A 20,007-nucleotide genomic window follows, 5' to 3' on the forward strand; every position below is an offset into this window, starting at 1 on the left:
GATCATGGTGGAATATTTTATATGTTTAGAATCTTTTAAATTTCAGTATGGCGATAAGGAAGAACATTCCTTAATACGGTCAAACTCAGTTGTGCCATGACTATAAGACTTGGTATCAATCGCAAGTTTATTTTAGAGATTTTCGCGGAGAACTGATTGTAATATTAATATTATCACTATGATATTGGACATAGGATATAGATTGACTATATTCACAATTTTACAAATGAAAATTTGAAAAAAATGATATATCATAGTCTAGGAGCTTGTCTACCTTTCTCGATATGTGTTTTACAAAGTTTCCTGACAGACAAACGGACAGATGAATCTAATCCTCTACCGCACAATGATCTCATAAATAAGCATTATCACTGTTACTTCACATAATAATATCAAATTATTTTGAAATGGCCCCCGTAAAAAATAGATCTAACACTCCCCTTCATCTCGGTTGGCAAATGTTCAACAATCTATTTCAATACTAAATATAAAATAGTTAAATTTCCAATACGGCATTCGCATGATCCAGTATCATTAAATGTTGTGTAACAGTCGGGTGTTTAAATAACTAACCACAGATATGTGTGAAATGAGCCCAGAGCAATTTTGGAAATATCTTACAGGTAAAACATAATAATTCTCACTGAGCTGAACATATTATATCTTATACGTTGGGCTTGTAAACGTTATTTAAACATACATACAATATTAAACCTAAGCTAGAAATCTGATATGTTAGGTCATTTACACATCCGCTCTACAGTTTAGAAAGAGATTTATTTAAGGCCAAAAGTATAAAGGCCTTGTAAGAAGATAGTTAAATCATAGAAATAGTATTTATTTTTAATTATGATAGTAATTCTTGATTTATCTCAATAAAATCAAAGTAAAAATAGTGTCGTGTAGGAGGAGGGGAGACACGACAATACGACAGTTCGGCAGTTTTTACTGGAAAATAAAGGTCGTCAACTTGACGGACTTTTTATCGCGATTTCATATTGGAGGGTAAAAAAATTTCGTTCATGTGTCCTTTATTGTCGTGTCGTTGCCTCGCCAACACGACAGAACGACACATTCTGCATTTTTTCGATTTTTTATGATGCGTCTTCACTAATCCAAATCGGAACCTCCACATAGCAGAAATCAGCCACCACAGGTATATGCAATTATTATTTACGTAACATATCAAAACGCTTAGTGTTGTTTTTTTTGTTGTTTTTTTTTTTTTTTTTTCACTTAGTGTTGTCTAAGCCAACTTTTGACCTTCTTAAATAATCAATAAAAATTGTAAATTTATAATTCATGAACTAATAAAATCAGCGAGACTGGACAGAAATTAATACATGCATACTTTTAACTGGCTGAAACTAATGTACAACAGAGTATGACATTTGCAGGAGAAACAACAACAATTACTGTAGACATTAAGTATTTATACACATAATGTTGGAGCTTGTGGGTTTTAATACTCTAATTTGTTAAACTATATTTATATAGTGTGCACGTCGTTGACGGACGTAGTAAGCTCGGTATTCTCCATAAACTCTTTAATGAATACACTGCTTTATTAAACTAGTGGCAGTTTTACTTTGAATCCCCAAATGCCGTCTATTTGCTGGTATGTTTACCGAAAAGTGTCGGTAATGCAGTGTAAATTTAGAATTGCACAGGAATATTCGAACGTAATTTTGTCTTCTTACAGGGAACTATCTATACGACAATCAAACATTTGCCATATATTAAATATCCAACAAGGTCGAATATCATTTTTAAAGATGTTTCTTGTTTCTCGATAACTTGACAGTGAAGTCACAAGAGCAATTTAAGGCCAACGAACAAGAAAAAAACGCTAAAATTGTTCTGAAAAACTTTGACAGGGGCATAATGCTCTTTTAAGCAATATTTAACTGGAAAATCATGATTGGAACTTCTTAATTATTTTTTAATCATTTTAATATCAGATCTGAATTTCTCAAACCCCCAAAAATATTGCCAATTTTGAGGCATGAAAACATTAACCTTGTTTATTTTATAAATTGAAACACACTGGGCTTATCAGTGCATGTCATGGCATTATTCCACTGCTGCATGTTTGGGTATCCCTTTACCTCCGATTAAAGTAACTATGTCTTCTGATAAAAAATAAAATTTGCTCTTGCCGTGAAAAAGGGACCATTATAAAGTTTTAAAGTCAATTGTTTTGTCATTTCCCACCTGTTTCAGTTGTTACACCTGCAAATTGTTTCGTTAGTAAAATTCTTTTATTATGTAATCCTATATGCTTGAACACATTGAATTGTCATAGAAACTTGAATAACATTATTTCAATTTATGTCATCACCGCAATCATCGTCACCACCATCACCTATATCATCACAACCACCACAACAATCATCATCATCTACAAATGTATTATCATCACCGCTATCATCATCATCACCACTATCATCACAACCATAGTGACAATCATCATCATTACAAACGCTATCACCAGCAGCACCATCATCATCAAGATCATCGTCATCGCTATCATCATCAAAATAATATCTTCACCACTACCACAACAACCATCATCAACACAATCACCACAACACCACCATATAATCTTCGTTATCATTACCATCATAATCATCATTAACATCATCATCACAATCACCGTTGTCATCATCATCATCATCATTATCATATGCCATTACATTATCATTATAATCATATACTGTTTTTGTCCGAAGTTAAATGTTCCATGTTCTTGATGATGACTTTAGTGATAGAGTTGTTTGTATTTTTGTTAATGATAATGGTGTTGACTAAAATTAGACAAATCTTTTTCTTAAGCGTGTTCGATGATTTTGTCTCTCAAAAGTTATAAACTGGTTTTTAAGATGACCATGACATCGACAATGATGACGAGGCGTAAAATATGTTTCCGGTAGAAATCAACTCACCGATGCTCTAATACAATATTCAGATACTCATTAAATTTGAAGTCAAATATATTTATATAAAATATAGCTCTACTCGATTCATGTAAACTAGCCTAATGTAAACTTGTTCTTAAGTCTTGTACGTATATGTCCTTAATACGTTGTTTCAACTGACGCAGAAAGATGTTGACATCCCCTACTCCCTGTGAAAGCCAGCCATCATAATAATCTAACCTTGATAATATATGTTTACCCTGTGAAACCCAATTTATTTTTTCTGGATTTAACTCGACATAATTGTTTAAACAGTTATAGACCTGTTTAATATATTTGTCTTCATTGGAGTTACAGATTTTCAACCAGTATTTTATAATGATTAAATTTCTGCCATTTTGCTGATTCATTCTACCCTTATCTCCATAAATGAAGGAGTTCTGGGTTGTGACTTTAACAACAAGTAACCTTTTACAAAAACCTAAGTGTATACGTTCAACTTGTGAACCTTTGTTGAATCCCCATACTTCAGAAGCATAATTAAGTATTGGCAATATGAGTTTGTCAAAAAGACCAAGAGTATGCTTAGGTTGTAAGTCTGTAAATTTATATAAGTATATATTCATTTTAAAAATGTTTTTTAGTGCTTGGCCTGCTAGCATCTTATCCATCTCATTTAATGACCCATATGAGCTAAATAACACTCCTAAATACTTAAATTTGCTTACAATTTCCAATTCTTTATTTTTGTATATAAGATATCTATTTGTTTCGGTGTAGAATAGAATCATGTTTCACAGTTTGAACACCATATAGTTTGAACTTCAGATATATATTTTCACGCGTGGCGTAACTTCTTTCCATGTCGTTTTTACCTTACACGTGACTGGTGATTGGGCGGGAATTGGAAAGGGTCAATGATGAATGTCTAAACAATACTCACGATGGTTAAGCTCTTTTGGACTTTTTGATCAAATCATTGCCGAAATCGGCGAAAGATTTCTTTTATTTTTATTGAGGGAGCTGAAGAATAGACAAAAAGCCAAAAAATGAAAAACAAATATCAAAACAAGAGATCACAGAATGATCTTGGCGCCAATAATTGAGACATTTTTGAATGTTCCAATTTCAAGACTAGCTCAAGGTCAAAATCAAGGTCAAATTTCATTCCGGTACACAACACTGTGCATGTGTTCCATGCATGTGGTCCAAATTTGAAAGCTGTAGCTTGAGAAATGTGAAAGTAGGTCACTATATCAATTTCAAGGTAAAAGTTCACTTCCGTACACAAAACTATGCATGTGCTTCAAATTTGGAGGCAGTAGCTTGATAAATGTGAAAGTAGGTCACTTGGTCAAAATCAAGATCAAATTTCATTTTGGAACACAAAACTATGCATGTGGTCCAAATTTGAAGCCTGTAGTTTCAGAAATGTGAAAGTAGGTCACTACGTCAATCTCAGGATCAAAGTTCATTCCGGTACACAAAAACTATGCATGTGGTCCATATTTGAAGGCTATAGCTTGAAAAATGTAAAAGTAGGTCACTAGATCAAAATCAATGTCAAATTTCATTTTTGAACACAAAACTATGCATGAGGTCCAAATTTGAAGCCTGTACCTTCAAAAATGTGAAAGTAGGTCACTAGGTCAATGTCAAGGTCAACGTTTGTTTCGGTACTTAAACCTATGCATGTGGTCCAAAGTTAAAGGATGTAGCTACAGAAATGTCACTAGGTCAAGATCAAGGTCAGCTCATGTCAAGGTTCATCTTGCCACTCAAACCTATACATGTGATCTAATCTTGAATGTTGTAGGTTATGGACAAGAAGATGTTAAAAGTTTTCCCTATATAAGTCTATATGAAACATGTGACCCCCGGGGCAGGTCCATATTTGACCCTAGGGAGATAATTTGAACAAACTTGGTAGTGAACCTCTAGATGATGCTACATTACAAATATCAAAGCCCAAGGCTTTGTGGTTTGGACAAGTTTTTCCCTGTATAAGTCTATATAAACCATGTGACCCCCAGGATGGGGCCATATTAGACCCTAGGGGAATAATTTGAACAATCATAGTAGAGCACCACTAGATGATGTCACATATAAAATATCAAAGCCCTAGGCCCTGTGGTTTTTGACTAGAGGTTTTTCAATTTTTTCCCCCTACATAAGTCTATATAAGCCACGTGATCCCCGGGGCGGGGCTTTATATGACCCCAGGGAAATGATTTGAACAATGTCGGTAGAGGACCACTAGATGATGCTACATACCATATATCAAAGCCCTAGGCCCTATGGTTTTGGACAAGAATATTTTCAAAGTTTTTCCCTATACAAATCTATGTAAATTATGAATATAAACAAAGGACCTTAACTCACTCAAAAATTGTTAAACCAGTCTGATTTTCAGAAGGACACAACTAGGGTACCAATACATCATTCTGACGAAGTTTGGTCACGGACGCAGAGTGATTTGAATAGCCCACCATCTGATGATGGTGGGCTAATAAATATACATTTGTTTGCTATATAAGTCATTCCAGATAATATTGAGATATATTAGCCGTTTTTATATTGTCATGATATACATTATTAGTTATAGATTTAACCTGTGGTTCTTTGGAAAACAAGAATGCCTTGAATAATTTGTGACAAATGTGTCGATATTTTTCCAAATTGCAGTAATACTAGGACTATTTCCAATGTTTTTGCTATGTAATATTATTTGAAATGCATATGCCGATGTTTCAAATATTTGCTAAAGTAAATAGTTCCCGCTACCTCTAATAAACTGATTTTGACCTCGCGTAAAGAATGTAAATATGACTCCATTTGAAGTATTGTAATCCAATCCGGTTATTCACAAAGTTCATACGTGTTCATGTCATGGTTTTTCAAGCGGTTTTCCCAACGGTTTCTCCAAGTCTTATTTTAGAATTATATATTATAGGATTTTTTCGTTCATATACTAAATATAGTATCTCTCGGGTTTTGCCAATTCTAACTTTAGACATATACGGCGCATAAAATGTTTTATAGTTCAAACATCGTTTTTATCCAATGACAAGCGAGGGATTTTCAAAAAAGTAACCAACTTATTTTCATATTGTTTCATAACTGAAGAATCTGATCCACTTAATCATGCAGTAGTTCCAAATTAATGAGTATTCATTGTTCCGCCTACTATGGATTTCCCACATTCTAGGAGGCGGAGCAATTACCAAAGCAGGGACTGCATACAAGAAATAATGAACGGACCAAATAGATAAATGAGCCGTGCCATGTGAAAACCAACATAGTGGGTTTGCGACCAGCATGGATCCAGACCAGACTGCGCATCCGTACAGTCTGGTCAGGAGCCATGCTGTTCGCTAACAGTTTCTCTAATTCCAATAGGCTTTGAAAGCGAACAGTATGGATCCAGTCTGGTCAGGATCCATGCTGGTCGCAAACCCACTACGTTGGTTTTCTCATGGCGCGGCTCAAATATCAAATTATGTTTTTAGTTTCATTTTAATGTAAGCTGTACTTTCATAGTTCAAGTTTGACCTTTCTGCACCTTTCACTTCCTCTACTGGTCTAAAAAAAAACCCAGGGTGCACTTAGATTCTACTTTGTCTTGTTTTATTTATACATGTAGAAACTTTGCTTTAATTGTACTGTGAGATCATTTAGAGTTAAACCTGCATATTATATTTCCATTGAATAAGAATATACAATTGTGTTCCACAAACTACTTGATAAGACTTAGTGGTCTATTATGTATTTATGAAAACTAAATTAAAATCTTCCAGTTGTTTTGCTAAAGGAGATGGCACTAAAATGACCTTGTATAAAGTTGTAGTAAACATGATTGTACTTCTCCATCATAACTGAAGATAAGACTAGCCAATGAATTCCAAGAGACTGGGGAGGCGTGGTTTAGTTTACTTCAGAGAGAGCTTTTTGTTTCTTTGACCTGTCAGTTAATTAAATGAAATGGGACGTTTGAACTATAAATATGTTATAGATACACTTATTAAACTTCTAACGCATTAAGTTTTGCCTTCACTACGCTACGCTCCGTTTCGGCAAACTTAATTGCATCAGAAGTTCAATAAATGATCTATAACCTAAACTTACAATGTGTTATTATAATAAAAGTGCGTCTAACTGACGTGTACACAAAAGTCATTACCCAGATTTGAACGAGGTGAATGCCGAATTCAAATATGGTTTTATTGTTGTGTATGTTGTATCGACTTAAATTCAGCTGTTCAAAACTGTTACGTTACCACATTTTATTTCATAATAAAAAGTTAATTGAAAGCAAAACAAATATTCACACAATTTTAGATGACGATAAGAAATATTTCCAGATATTTCTCAACAACCATGTTTCTGTAATACGAGAGGTGTTCGAACATAACTGTTTATTGTGTCGCGTGAAACTTGAAACAAATCAATACATACCTGTATAGTGCTATCCAATACTTACACAATGATGTGTAAATGTGCCCATAAACTTAATTGAAAGATAGATAATTTTCCATTTGAATAAACGCAGTCGTTGACTGCTGTAGTAAAATATTTATAGAAGGAGGAATTACTGGCTTACATAACAGCTCGTTGTAAGATAGGATATTCTTTGAAACAAGTATTTGCTGAAATTTCTGGTGTTTAAAAATCTTCTAATGTGTCTAATGACACGGTTCTTAGATGAAAAAAGAAATTTTATTCCGAGTGAGAGTCGATCGAAAATGCACCAAAACCAGGCAAGCTCTTGTGCCGAAAATGTCACAGTACATGATATAGCACGAATGGTTGGCATCTCACTATCAAGAGGTTATTACATTCTAAAGAATATTCTGAATGTTAGGAAGATTTCTGCCTGGTGGGTACCTCATTTTTTAAGTGATTGTCAAAAGAAGCAAAGAGTTAAAAAGCCAAAGAATTGTTCAAAGTATATCCAAAATATGATAAAAAGACATTTGCAAATTAAGTCACTGGCGATGAAACTTGGGTTCATTATTTTGAACCAGTTAGCAAGGTTAGCAATAAAATTTGGGCCATTAAAACAGTAAATGACGGTTCAGTTTTTACCAAAACAAATACAGAGATATGTATAAACTATTCTTTGTCCGCAGTATTCAAAGATTGCATATGAAATGAATCATGATAAAATGTATTTCGTTCAATTAAGTGAACTTATTGTTTAACTGGCGGGTTCGTTTGCCCCATTCGGAAGATCTTCCGGAATAAGAAGAGTTCTTCTGAGCTTCTGTGTCTTCCACCCGATAGTTGGAGATTTTAATCACGTGATCAAAACAAGGTGGCAATCCGACATATATACCTTACAAACTGAGTTATAAACTAGAACAAGTAAAATGTTTGGAATTTCTTTTTCAAATAGCACATTAACAAAAAAAATCTCTTAAAAAATACATTTGATTAAAAAATGATACATTTTTCACTTCCGAGAGACGTCTGTTCGATTGGGATTTTCTTCTAAGCTTTTCTAAAGCTTCTCGGAAGCTGTTTTCTTGGGCTCAAACGAACGGGGCAACAAACAAGCCTGTAGGTGAGGTTCTCGTATAAATGGTAAGATGCTAATTTGGCAGCTTTCACCAAGGCCATGTTCAGTGTACAATTATTGCAATGGTAGCTTTTGAAGATTTTAAAATGAAATTCAGTATTAACTAGGAAGTGCTTGGGCCCCTAATAGGTCACAGTGACCTGAAGCAGGGAAACTCGTCTATAGCACAACCTATTATATAACCAGAGACAATAATTAGATAACAGTTGTTATCTGTGTGTCTGATATAACTTTAAAAGGAGCAACACTGGACCTCTCCTAGGTTTCTTTTTTTTTTTTAAAGCCTATTTGTACTATCAGAAACGGCGGTCAGTCACAGGTTTCAAACATGTCCGACTTTTACATGATAATGTCCCAGCCCATACGTCTGCCACTGTTACAATTCTTTTGCAAAAAGAGAAGGTAACAGTTTTGCTACAATCTCAATATTCACAATTACTTGCCACTTGTGACTTCTACTTTTTTCCGAAATTGAAAACCTTCCTCGCTGGCCCGACAGGTGTTTGAATCTGCCGTATACCAGTACCTTGCTAGTATACCTAAATCAGCGTGCCGTTACGGATTCCGGAAGTAGATTCATCGACTGAAATTATGCAATTCTAGTAATTGGGAGTTTGTTTCGTTGGTTAACGCCGTACCGACATATGGCGAATTTCAAACTTTTATGGAGGAGGAAGACCCCAGATGTCCCTCCGTGTATTATTTCATCATGGGCGGAGAATTGGATAGAACCACCGACCTTCCGTAAGCCAGCTGAATGGCTTCCTCACATGAAAAATTCTACACCCCGAGTGAGGCCTTAACCACTCGGCCATGGAGGCCCCATGGGCATGGGGAGTACTTTGAGGGCCTGAAATAAAAAAAAATTGTTATTACTTACATTTTGAACGTTCCAGATCAAAATAAGCATTTCTTTTCGAACAACCTTCGTATATATGTTAGAGGTATACCAAAATAAATTTCACCAAATTTTGAACCGAAATCATGTTTAGCGGACAGGAAATGTTATGTACATAAAAACTGAATCCTCTCACTATGTTTCTTTAAGAAATCTTTTCTCTTTCATTGTCCTGGTGTCTACAGACGAAACGCTCTTTCCAAGGAAAGTAATTCTAAATAATCAAAAGAGTACCAAATACCAAAATTATTTAGTGTTCAGACTCTATCCAATGTGAACAAAATATGGCGATTCGGACATTGCTATGTATATCTTAAAAAATCGTGAATACATTTAAAAATTACACAGTACAATACTAGTTTTAATTATTTCATCACGTGATGGAAATAAAAGCTACATACTGGTTAAATTTATATCGGTATGAAGTAAACTATCATCATAATGAGATATGACATGTGATTTGAAATCGCCGTGTCCTTCATCCTTTAACACTCCATAGGCGCATTTTGCGACTGATTTACAAACATCATTATCTAAATGTCTTTACGAAATCAAAGTCAAGTTAAGAAACTAAGTACACTGATATAAAGTAAGGTCGCTGACACTCTTCTTAGCATTGTAAATGAAATATTTTCTATGAATACTGCATGATACTTGGTAAAAATGTTTTTGTTTTTTTTTTTCTTGATGAGATGAAATCTAGGCGTGGTTTGAAACTTGATAATCTTTGTTTAACAATTAGGACCCTGTGTCAAATAAAAGCGCACAATATATTAATTAACGCATCTAGATAGTATAATGTTTTTCATACATGACGTAATAAAGGATGTATATAACAATAAATATGCCTAATATAATCACAAAAGCACATAATATAACGATTAATCGAAAATAACACACTATAATAACAAGTTTAAAGCGACGAATGTACTGAATAAAATAGTACTTCTGCACCATATAATAACGTTAGGTCTACATAATATCACGAAGGAAGCACATGATACAAAGGAAAATATTAGCCATATATATTCAACATATGACGCACAAAAGTAAAACCCCGGGATTCCATACTTAATAAACCTATTTACGTAGGTGTATGTACACGTAGTTGTATACGGGGTTTTTCTCAAAACACAGGAAGGAACATATTTTAAACAGCAATTACTTTATTAAATCATTCAGTTTACAAGTCATAAAAAGTCAAAATAGGTGCGTACGTAATAAAAAGTCTGGCCCATGCGGTAAACAAGATCAGATCTTCCTTCGGTGTTCTAACACAGCTGTGCCCTGACTTTGAGATTTGGTAGTAATATCAACTAATAATACATTATTCGTTGTTTTCAAGAAAAAGGAGACGTGCCCACTTGATGTTGATGATTTATCTAAGTTTAATTTGAATTGAATCAGAACTGCAAAAGGAGATGAAACCGAAAGTTATTAAGAAGGACGGATGGACGGTCGAGCGACGGACACCGTATGTCTTACGGGTCTTTGACATCTGAGCAATAAAAATCTGCTGCGGACTGTACATATTTAACAATTAAGGAAAGACCACTACAAAATTTGAGAAGTTTGGACTGGCAGATTTGTTCAAACTCGTTTCTCTTTTATTAGCTCACCTGAGCACGAAGTGCTCAAAGGTGAGCTTTTGTGATCGCCCTGTGTCCGTCGTCCGTCCGTCCGTCGCCAACAATTTAACTGTTAACACTCTAGAGGTCACAACTTTGGCCTAATCTTGATGAAACTTGTTCAGAATGTTACCCTCAATACAATCTTGGACTACTTTGATATTGGGTCATCTGGAATCAAAAACTAGGTCACCAGGTCAAATCATAATAAACATTTCTTAACACTCTAAAGGTCACAATTTTGGCCCAATCTTAATAAAACTTGGTGAGAATGTTACTTTTAATATATCTTGGACGAGTTAGATATTGGGTCATCTGGGGTCAAAAAATAGGTCACCAGGTCAAATCAAAGGAAAAGCTTGTTAACATTCTAAAAGGTCACAATTTTTGCCAAATTTTGATGAAATTTGGTCAGAATGTTACTCTTAATAAAATCTTGGATAAATTTGATATTGGGTCATCTGAGATTAAAAACTAGGTCACGCGGTCAAATCAAAGGAAAAGCTAGTTAACACTGTAGAGGCCACATGTATGACCATATCTTATTGAAACTTAGTCAGAATGTTAATCTTGATGATCTATAGGTCAAGTTCAAATCTTGGTCAGGTGGGGTCATAAACTAGGTCACTAGGTCAAATCAAAGGAAAAACGTGTTAACACTCTAGAGGCCACATTTACGATTTTATCTTCGTGAAACCTAGTCAGAATGTTAATCTCAATGATCTTTAGGTTCGAAAGTTCGAATCTGGGTCATGTGAGGTCAAAAACTACCTCATCTGGTCAAATCAAAGGAAAAGCTACTTAACACTTTAGAGACCATATTATGACCATATCTTAATGAAACTTGGTCAGAATGTTAATTTTGATGATCTTTAGGTCAATAGGTCAGGTGAGCGATACAGGGCCTTCATGGCCCTCTTGTTTATGTAGAGAGTAAATCTGGTTTCCGTTCATCCATTTACATAAAGTCAATTTTACAATTGCGAGAAGTAATTTTGTGCGCATTTGTAAATCAACATTTTACTCCTTCTGTAAAGAGTGTATCATATACAAATAAACATGTATGAATAAATGAAAAGCATATGTGACACAACAGGTTATGCACAATAAGAACTTCTTACTGTTTAGACGGTTAAATAGTTTTAACGGTCAACAAAAATACTGCATAAAAACAATATATTTGTAATTGAAACTTCTAGAATACTAGTTTCCTTGCTGGAATTAAAGCCAAATTATAACAATACCGTTTTCATACTGAATGTGTTGGATATGAAACAAAATAGAACAATTATAGTAATTACAAGCGAAGCGAATGTATTGTTTGTTGACTGTTCTTTTGTTGAATACTCTAGGATATCGTTTAACTGAAGCCAGACTGTAACATTTTTAATGCAAAAAGACCTTGTGTGGGATGCATATATGGTACGCCAATTGTCCAATAATTACGTGAACCCAGGTTCATGGTCGAAAAACTATGATTAACAATCGATAACCATGTTTTTCGAACATAAATCCAGAGTTTTCGAATACCAACCTATGTTTTCGAGCGAAAACATAAGATAACGCCATAAACCATAGTTCATGTGCATAAGCATAGGTTCACGCTTGTAAAACCAAGTTCATGGTCGTAAGCATAGGTTCACGTTCGTAAACTATGGTTTAGGAGCGTGAACCGGGACTCAAGAGCGTAAACATAGGATAATGACCGTAAACATAGGAAAACGACCGTTGTTCAATCGAGAAACTTAGTTTATCAAACGTAAACCATGGTTTACGGTCGATACATTAGGATAATAAAATCAATTCTGAATTTCGGGCGTGAACATAGGTTTAAAGCCGTGACCCTATGTTTACGGACGTGAACATACGTTTACGACCGTGAACCAAAGGTTCATACCCGTAAACATAGGCTCATGCTCGAAAGTAAACATGGGTTCAAGAGCGCAAACTAAGGTTTACGCCCGTTATCCTATGTGTTTGCTCGAAAATATAGATTAGTATTCTATAATCCTAGTTTTTCGACCAAGAACGAAATTACTTGATAACTAGCTTGCCGTGAACCATAGTTTACGGACGTATACCTATGTTTACGACCTGGAACTTGGGTTTACGACCGTGAACCATAGTTTACAAATGTGAAACTAGATTAGGTTCGATAAACTAGGTTTCTCGAACAAAACTATGATTTTCGGTCGTTATCCTATGTTCACGAGCGTGAACCTATGTACCTATGTTCACGGTCTTAAACCTAAGACACGGTCGTTAACATGGGTTCACGTTCTTAAACTATGGTTTACGCTCATGAACTCAGGTTTACGCTGATATATATAGGTTAACGCTCGTGAACTTAGGATAGCGACCAAAATTCATAGTTCAATCGAAAAACATAGTTTATCGAACATAAACCTGGGTTCACGAGCGAAAGCTATATACACCAATGTCTTCGCTCGAAAGTATAGGTAAGTATTCGAAAAACCTGGTTTATCGCTCGTTTATCCTAGTTTTTTTAGCGTGAACCTGGGTTCACGTAACTGTTGGACAATTGGCGAGCCATACGCATATGATATGTCCAATATGTATACCGTTTGAGAGAAATCCGACACAATGATTGAATGATATATTTTCTGAAAATGATTTTCTTTATAACTGTGACCAGACTACTAGCATATATTAAGTTTGACAAGTTTACTTTTCTGACAGCATCGCCCGTGATTTTCTAATAATTGTTGTTTTAATACAGATATGAATAGAATTATGGGTCAATGTCGTCTATCAAATATGGTTCAAAATTTTTGTAAACATTATACCCTGGGCAACAGAACTACGAAGCGAAAATCAGAGGTCGAGCGAAAAGAGGCAAATAGTTTCTATCATTATGAAATGTTTTATATTTTTAGACTAAAAACCACACTTTTAACTGACGTACAGAATACATGTACGTAGTCATGTACATATACATGAAAGGATCAAATACACATTCGCCATTCAGACGAAGTAGACTGTGGACATCTAGTACGACCGATATTTCAAGGGAGCCATCTCAGCATTATTAAAAAATAACACTTTATTGAAATCTTCTTCAACATTAAAATTATGTATCTAGGACAATGTGGTCAAAGTAAGCTAAAGTGATCACCCAGTGTCCGTCGTCTGTCGTCGATTTCCGACGTAAACTATTTCGCTTTGAACATTCCGACAAAATCATCTTACTGTAAGCTACTTAATGCTGAATAAATTTTGTTGTTGTTGTTGCATGTAGGACAAAGGGGATTCAATGATTAAAATGTGTGACAATCTCGTTTTATGTCAGCAATTATAACTAGTATACAGAATATAAAACACGCAGATTATTATAATAAAATACAAGAAGACAATACAGTTACGTAGGCAATATTATACTGGGAGCGCGACAAAACATCGACAGACAAAACATCGACACGACAAAAGCTCGACAAAAACATCGACACATAATTCATTTACACCTTTTCTTCATTTTCAGGGGTTAAAATTACCTTGAAATTTTTAAACATATCTGAAAGGTTCGGTCTAAATCTTCAGACAGTCAAGATTAAGACTCGAACATTTACGGTTAATGTTCAGTTAATGGGTGGTGGTATTAAAATGTGCAGTTGTGAAAATTGTTGTCAGGTACTGACCAAACTTACACAGCTGACACAAATTTTAATACCAGTTCGATTAAGTGCAACACTGATACCCTGTATGTGACAACAACTCAATTTTGATGACAAAGAGCTTAGTTTGGATATACTAGGACATACTAAACAAGTTTCGTGTCAAATAATATCATTCTATGTCATAGATAACAGCTCATTTCTGCATTTCTGTATGTTCATATTCGTAAAATAACATCTGTAATTTAGTCAATAATGAAATAATTTTACCAATATGTTTAAATTCATTCAAATTAATTGAAGTATAACAAAAATAATATATGTTCCCTTACTCTGCAAAATTAATGACATTTAAGATATTGGCAAAACAACAAAACGTCTATTTAGTAGATTATATATGTCAGTATCGACTTAAGTTATGCGATTTCCTTTGATCATAGCAAACTTTATTTAAATAGATTGGTTTTCATTTAGTAATTATGAACAAAAGCATAAAACAATAAAACAGAGATAATTTGACAACCCTGTATACGATACGAGTTGTCAAAAAAAAAAAACACGGAATACTTACTGTAGTTAAACTATAGAATTTCAATAACGCCGCGCCACATTGTCTCAAACGTCGTTAATTTTGATCATCATATCATGATGGATAGATAGCCTTCAAGTAACTTATAAGAATTATGGACCTTGTTATGGCGTAATGACACCTGTTTTATCTCCTAGGAAGGTATTCATTACATAATAATCGACGTAGTCTTTTTTCAAGTGCAGTTATATATATATTTACACAACTGTTCTATTGTTCTCTGCAGGTTAATAACCAAAAGGAATACCTACATACCATACCTGCGCACGTGCACAGGTATCATACCATACCTGCGCTCGTGCACAGGTATTATACCATACCTGAGCACGTGAAAAGAATGTTAGATGAGTTAAAAATGTAATGTTTATTTAATGTCATGTTATTGTACGTAAGTAATGATTTGACACTCAAGAATATTTCGTATATTTTTCGTGTCTGAAGTTAAATAGCGATATAAATATTGCATATATATTTCTTTACTGTATAATTTTCACAATGTTACATGTGCAAATAGCTGTGTGGACAATACGTTTAGCTATTTAACTGTATTTATGGTTCAAACCCTGCGTACGTACCCCAGATTTTATCGGTAGAAATATTGCCATACTTATCTGATGATGCAAACGTTATGGAAAATGTTGAATAAAAGATATTTAAAAGTATCTTAGATAGAAAGACAAAGTATTTCTCACCAGCGTTTCCTGAAAATGAATACTAGATCTACAAGAGAAAACACTCAGATTTCGAGAAATATGTTTAGCACATATTGTAAGAGTAAAAGTAACATTGATAACAACATTTCATTGAATTAAAAAAAAAGATGGTCTGAGGTGATTTTGCGTGGAAACCCCCGATAAAACTGGCGAAGATAAATGAGTGCCAGGTCGGTACTTACGGACAATAGACAATACCTTCGTCAATTAGCATTTACAAATGTATACTTATTCTTTCAAGTATTGTGTATTTTGACCTTTGAAATAAGATCGTCATGTTTTCATCTACAAGATACATTCACGACACAGTACTTAATAGGGAGGAGTAGAAGAAGATAATCATTAATCATTTACATTATTAGATGATGATGATAATAATGACGAATCCACGACCACGACGAAACCCTAAATGCAGAACTCGAAACTAGGTTTATTATGAAAAATGTTTTATAAACATGCAACGAAGTGTGAAGTTGTGCATTAAAAGATAAAAACAACAAAAAAAAATCAACAAAAAAACAATGAAACAAATTGCGAACTTTTCATTCAGTTTAACAGATAAACAGACGATACCATTTTCGGACACATACTTTTTAAATATCACTTCATGAGAATGTGAACTTCAGAAAGTGAAATATTGATGTTAAAGAGACCATACTGGTGCGTTGCTTGTTTTTCTATAAAATGAAACGAAGAAAAACTCCAAACAAATAATCGGCTAATAAAAATGCATTTACATTGGCGAATTAATAGAACTTTCATAAAGGTTTTCTAATATAATTTACGTATCTAAATTTACCTGCTGTTTTTAAAGTAATTCCCACAATAATTTTTTTTCCGACTGGGAGAAGGAAAGACTTATAAATTAATTAATTAATAAAAAGTAACAAATTAATATGACGTTGTGTAAGTCAGTTACTTACCTCTTAGATCGGTGTTCATGAATTGAAAATACCCGCGCTCGTGCGGTAACACCTCGAGCGCTACGCGCTCTCGGTGTCACGATTCGCAAGAGCGCGGGTATTTTCAATTCATGAACACCTCCTACTCGGTTAGTAACCTACACATATATACCTTTTTAGTTTTGTTTTTTGCCTTCACTTATTGTTCTTTGATAGCTTGTTTAGCGCAAAGTTTGCAATGTTTTTATTTCAGTCCACGAACACGAATCTCACAGGTAAAAACTTTCAACAGATGTAATTCTGTTAGTATATTTATTAAAATATTATGTATTCAGGAAAGATCGTCCATGTATTTTGATGTTTATGATTAATTTAATCCAAAAATATATAATACACATTTAAAAAACTAATATTCGCTCATGTTCGGTTATTTATAGTGGTACAGGCCTGAAACAGATCGCGTGTAAAAAATTACAATAATAACGTGCATATTGCCACTATGATTTACTTCCGGAGTAAGTTCTTGCTTTCTTTTTCAGTTTGTTTATTAGATATTGGTAATTCTAAGGGCCTCTATGATGGTGTAGCGTTTTGTTCCTCGGGCATCTTCGGTATTCGGTGGTTCCCCGATGGTAACATTCTTGTATGACACGTCGCCAATACGTTTTTACTACTTTATCCTTACGACGTTTGTCCTTATTAAAAATATATCCATCAAACACAAATTGTTACTTTCCTTTTGTGAAGTAAGGAGCTCCATCAAGATGAAAGTGTGCGTGAAAATCTTCGTGAATCTTCGTAAATCTCCGAGAGCCTCATCTCGGACAGCGCTAAAATTAGAAATTAGCGGTCTCGCGAGAGAGTACTTGGTCAGAATGTTTGTCTTAACAAAATGTCGGATCAGTTTGAAACTGAGTCAAATTTAAATTGTTAGGTCTACGGATACAAAGTGGAGACATTTTATTTGTGGATAACGCAGTTGTGAAATTGATTTAGTCTTCCTGAAAACAAGTTATTACTAAATTTCATAAATATAGATCAGACAGAAAATATGGTCACCTTAGTGCTAAAAAGGTTTTTCTATGATTTACCCAGCGACCTAGTTATTGACCCAATATAACTAAGTTTTACACTTAACCTAGAATTTATAAAAAGACAAACTTCCTGTCCTGTTTTTCTTTATAACGATATTTGAGATGTTTTCTTAGAATTTTGTTGTTTTTCTATACTGCCACGGAAATTAACCGTAATACGTAGAAAGCAAACTGCATTTCATGAAGTATGACGCATGCGGTTGTCCACTGTTGTTTTTACTTATTTATGTACCTTGAAAGATTCACAATGTTAGATCTGTGATACACCGTCATAACAACGGTTTTAATTGATCCATTATAATCCAATTTCAAACCAGATTTAGATTGTTTTATAAAGATCGAAAATAAATATTGGTCTCTAGTGTTTTAACATTTTGTTTTCATTAAGTTCACATGGTGATACGAATTTTTGACCAAAGACAATCTAATTTCAAGTGTGAGCGCAAATATTTGCGAATCACCGAAAACTAAAGTGCAAATGCTAAATTTGCATATCTGTCCTTAATTATGATAACATGTCTTGGTGAACGTGGAAGTTAACGTTGGCTGATATATTCGCGAAATTCTTGAATTTGTGAACATCGCGAAAATTTCCACGTCGCGAAAATTTGTTCCTGTCAAGTATTGTGACCAGGTCGTATACAGATCCAGTAAATAAGTAAATAAAAATGGATCTAGATTATTAACAAGGTTTTCCAATGATCTGATCTAGTCATGAAGTGTTTGAGCCGGGATGATCCAGGGCCAAACTCTGCTTGATTATCTTTACAAAAAATATAAGTTTTTTGTGGCTGTACTAAAACTGTAATCTCTACCGTGTTAGCAGAGATTTCATGCTGGTCGTTCAACACCTTTATCGATATGTGTATTATAATTTTTCGCTGACGGACAAATGAACAGACAAACAGAGGCATTGGATGGCATAATAAGCCAGACCGTATCACCGTTTATGCATTTTCCTACCGCACATAATAATATCAAATTATGTTGAAATGACCCCCGTGAAAAATCGATCGTCCTGGGTGTTTACACTCCCCTTCGTGCCTAATAGTCTTTTTCAGTAGTATTAAGTTCAACTGAATGAATGACTGCTCATCCTAAAATAGTTTATAAAATAAAATAACATTCAGTAAAAGGTTGTGAAACAGTCAGGATTCTTAATAAGCACAGACATGTGTGAAATGAGCCCAGGGCAATTTTGGAAATACCTACAGGTAAAAAATATTAATAATCATTGAGCTGAACATATTATATCGTATACGTTACACTGGTAAACATTGTTTAAACGTACATACAATATTAAACATAAGACACAAATCTGATATGTAAGGTCATTAGCGCTCGCTCTGTGGTTTAGGAAAATATACATTAAAGGCCGATAGTTAGCCTGGGAAGCCGTTGATAATATGTGTGCTTTGTCAGAAGAAATCGTGCCTTATATCTATGCATTTAAGGGGACGCATACTTTAAAATTAGAAAAAAGTTGGTGGAGTATGATAGAATTTACCTGCAAAAAAGTACAAGATTTTGGTACATGAAATGGATACTGTTTCAACTGTTATAAGTACACAAAGGATTGCTCACTAATATAAAAATGAGAAAAACTGAAACAAGAAAGTTATTGTTGAATTACATAAAACTTTTTGTGTACATTCAAAGTCAACAATTAATACTTTTTTGTGAGAAAATAATAGTGCTTCACATTGTCCAAACATTTATCAATCTCCTACAGATTCTGATTTAAAGAAAAAAAGTGAAATAAGTTCACTGTCTTGCTTTTCATTTTGCATATGTAAGCTAAAAGACATTATTTAGTTTGTTTACAAAGTAGTGCATAAGAAAAGATACGGTGGTCAAGGAATGCCACATTCCAAAACTAAAAGAGTATATTCCCCTTAATACATTAAACATTTATCGTTACAGAAGTCGAGTGGCTTACAATAAGGGCCTAGAAATGTTGCCATTATTAATTTTCAACTTGGTATTCATGAACTACAATGCACTTAAATATCAAAACACATTCAACAAACTTTTGAAAATGTATTGTCTTAAAAA

General features: G+C 34.2%; 1 protein-coding gene across 2 annotated transcripts in view; it reads left to right on the forward strand.

The window, feature by feature from the left end:
• Positions 1-520: 520 nt before the first annotated feature.
• LOC128551828 (uncharacterized) overlaps positions 521-20,007 on the forward strand; it is a 59,486-nt gene continuing 39,999 nt past the window's right edge. Inside the window, exon 1 of one of the 2 annotated variants that reach the window (XM_053532751.1) lies at positions 521-623. The gene's annotated coding sequence lies outside the window, so the exon portion shown is untranslated. Of the gene's footprint in view, positions 624-19,016; positions 19,167-20,007 lie in introns of those variants that run through there. The other variant, XM_053532750.1, reaches the window with a different exon arrangement.

The sequence above is a fragment of the Mercenaria mercenaria genome, unplaced genomic scaffold, assembly GCF_021730395.1.
Source record: "Mercenaria mercenaria strain notata unplaced genomic scaffold, MADL_Memer_1 contig_1744, whole genome shotgun sequence".
In the NCBI taxonomy this organism is placed as follows: domain Eukaryota; kingdom Metazoa; phylum Mollusca; class Bivalvia; order Venerida; family Veneridae; genus Mercenaria; species Mercenaria mercenaria.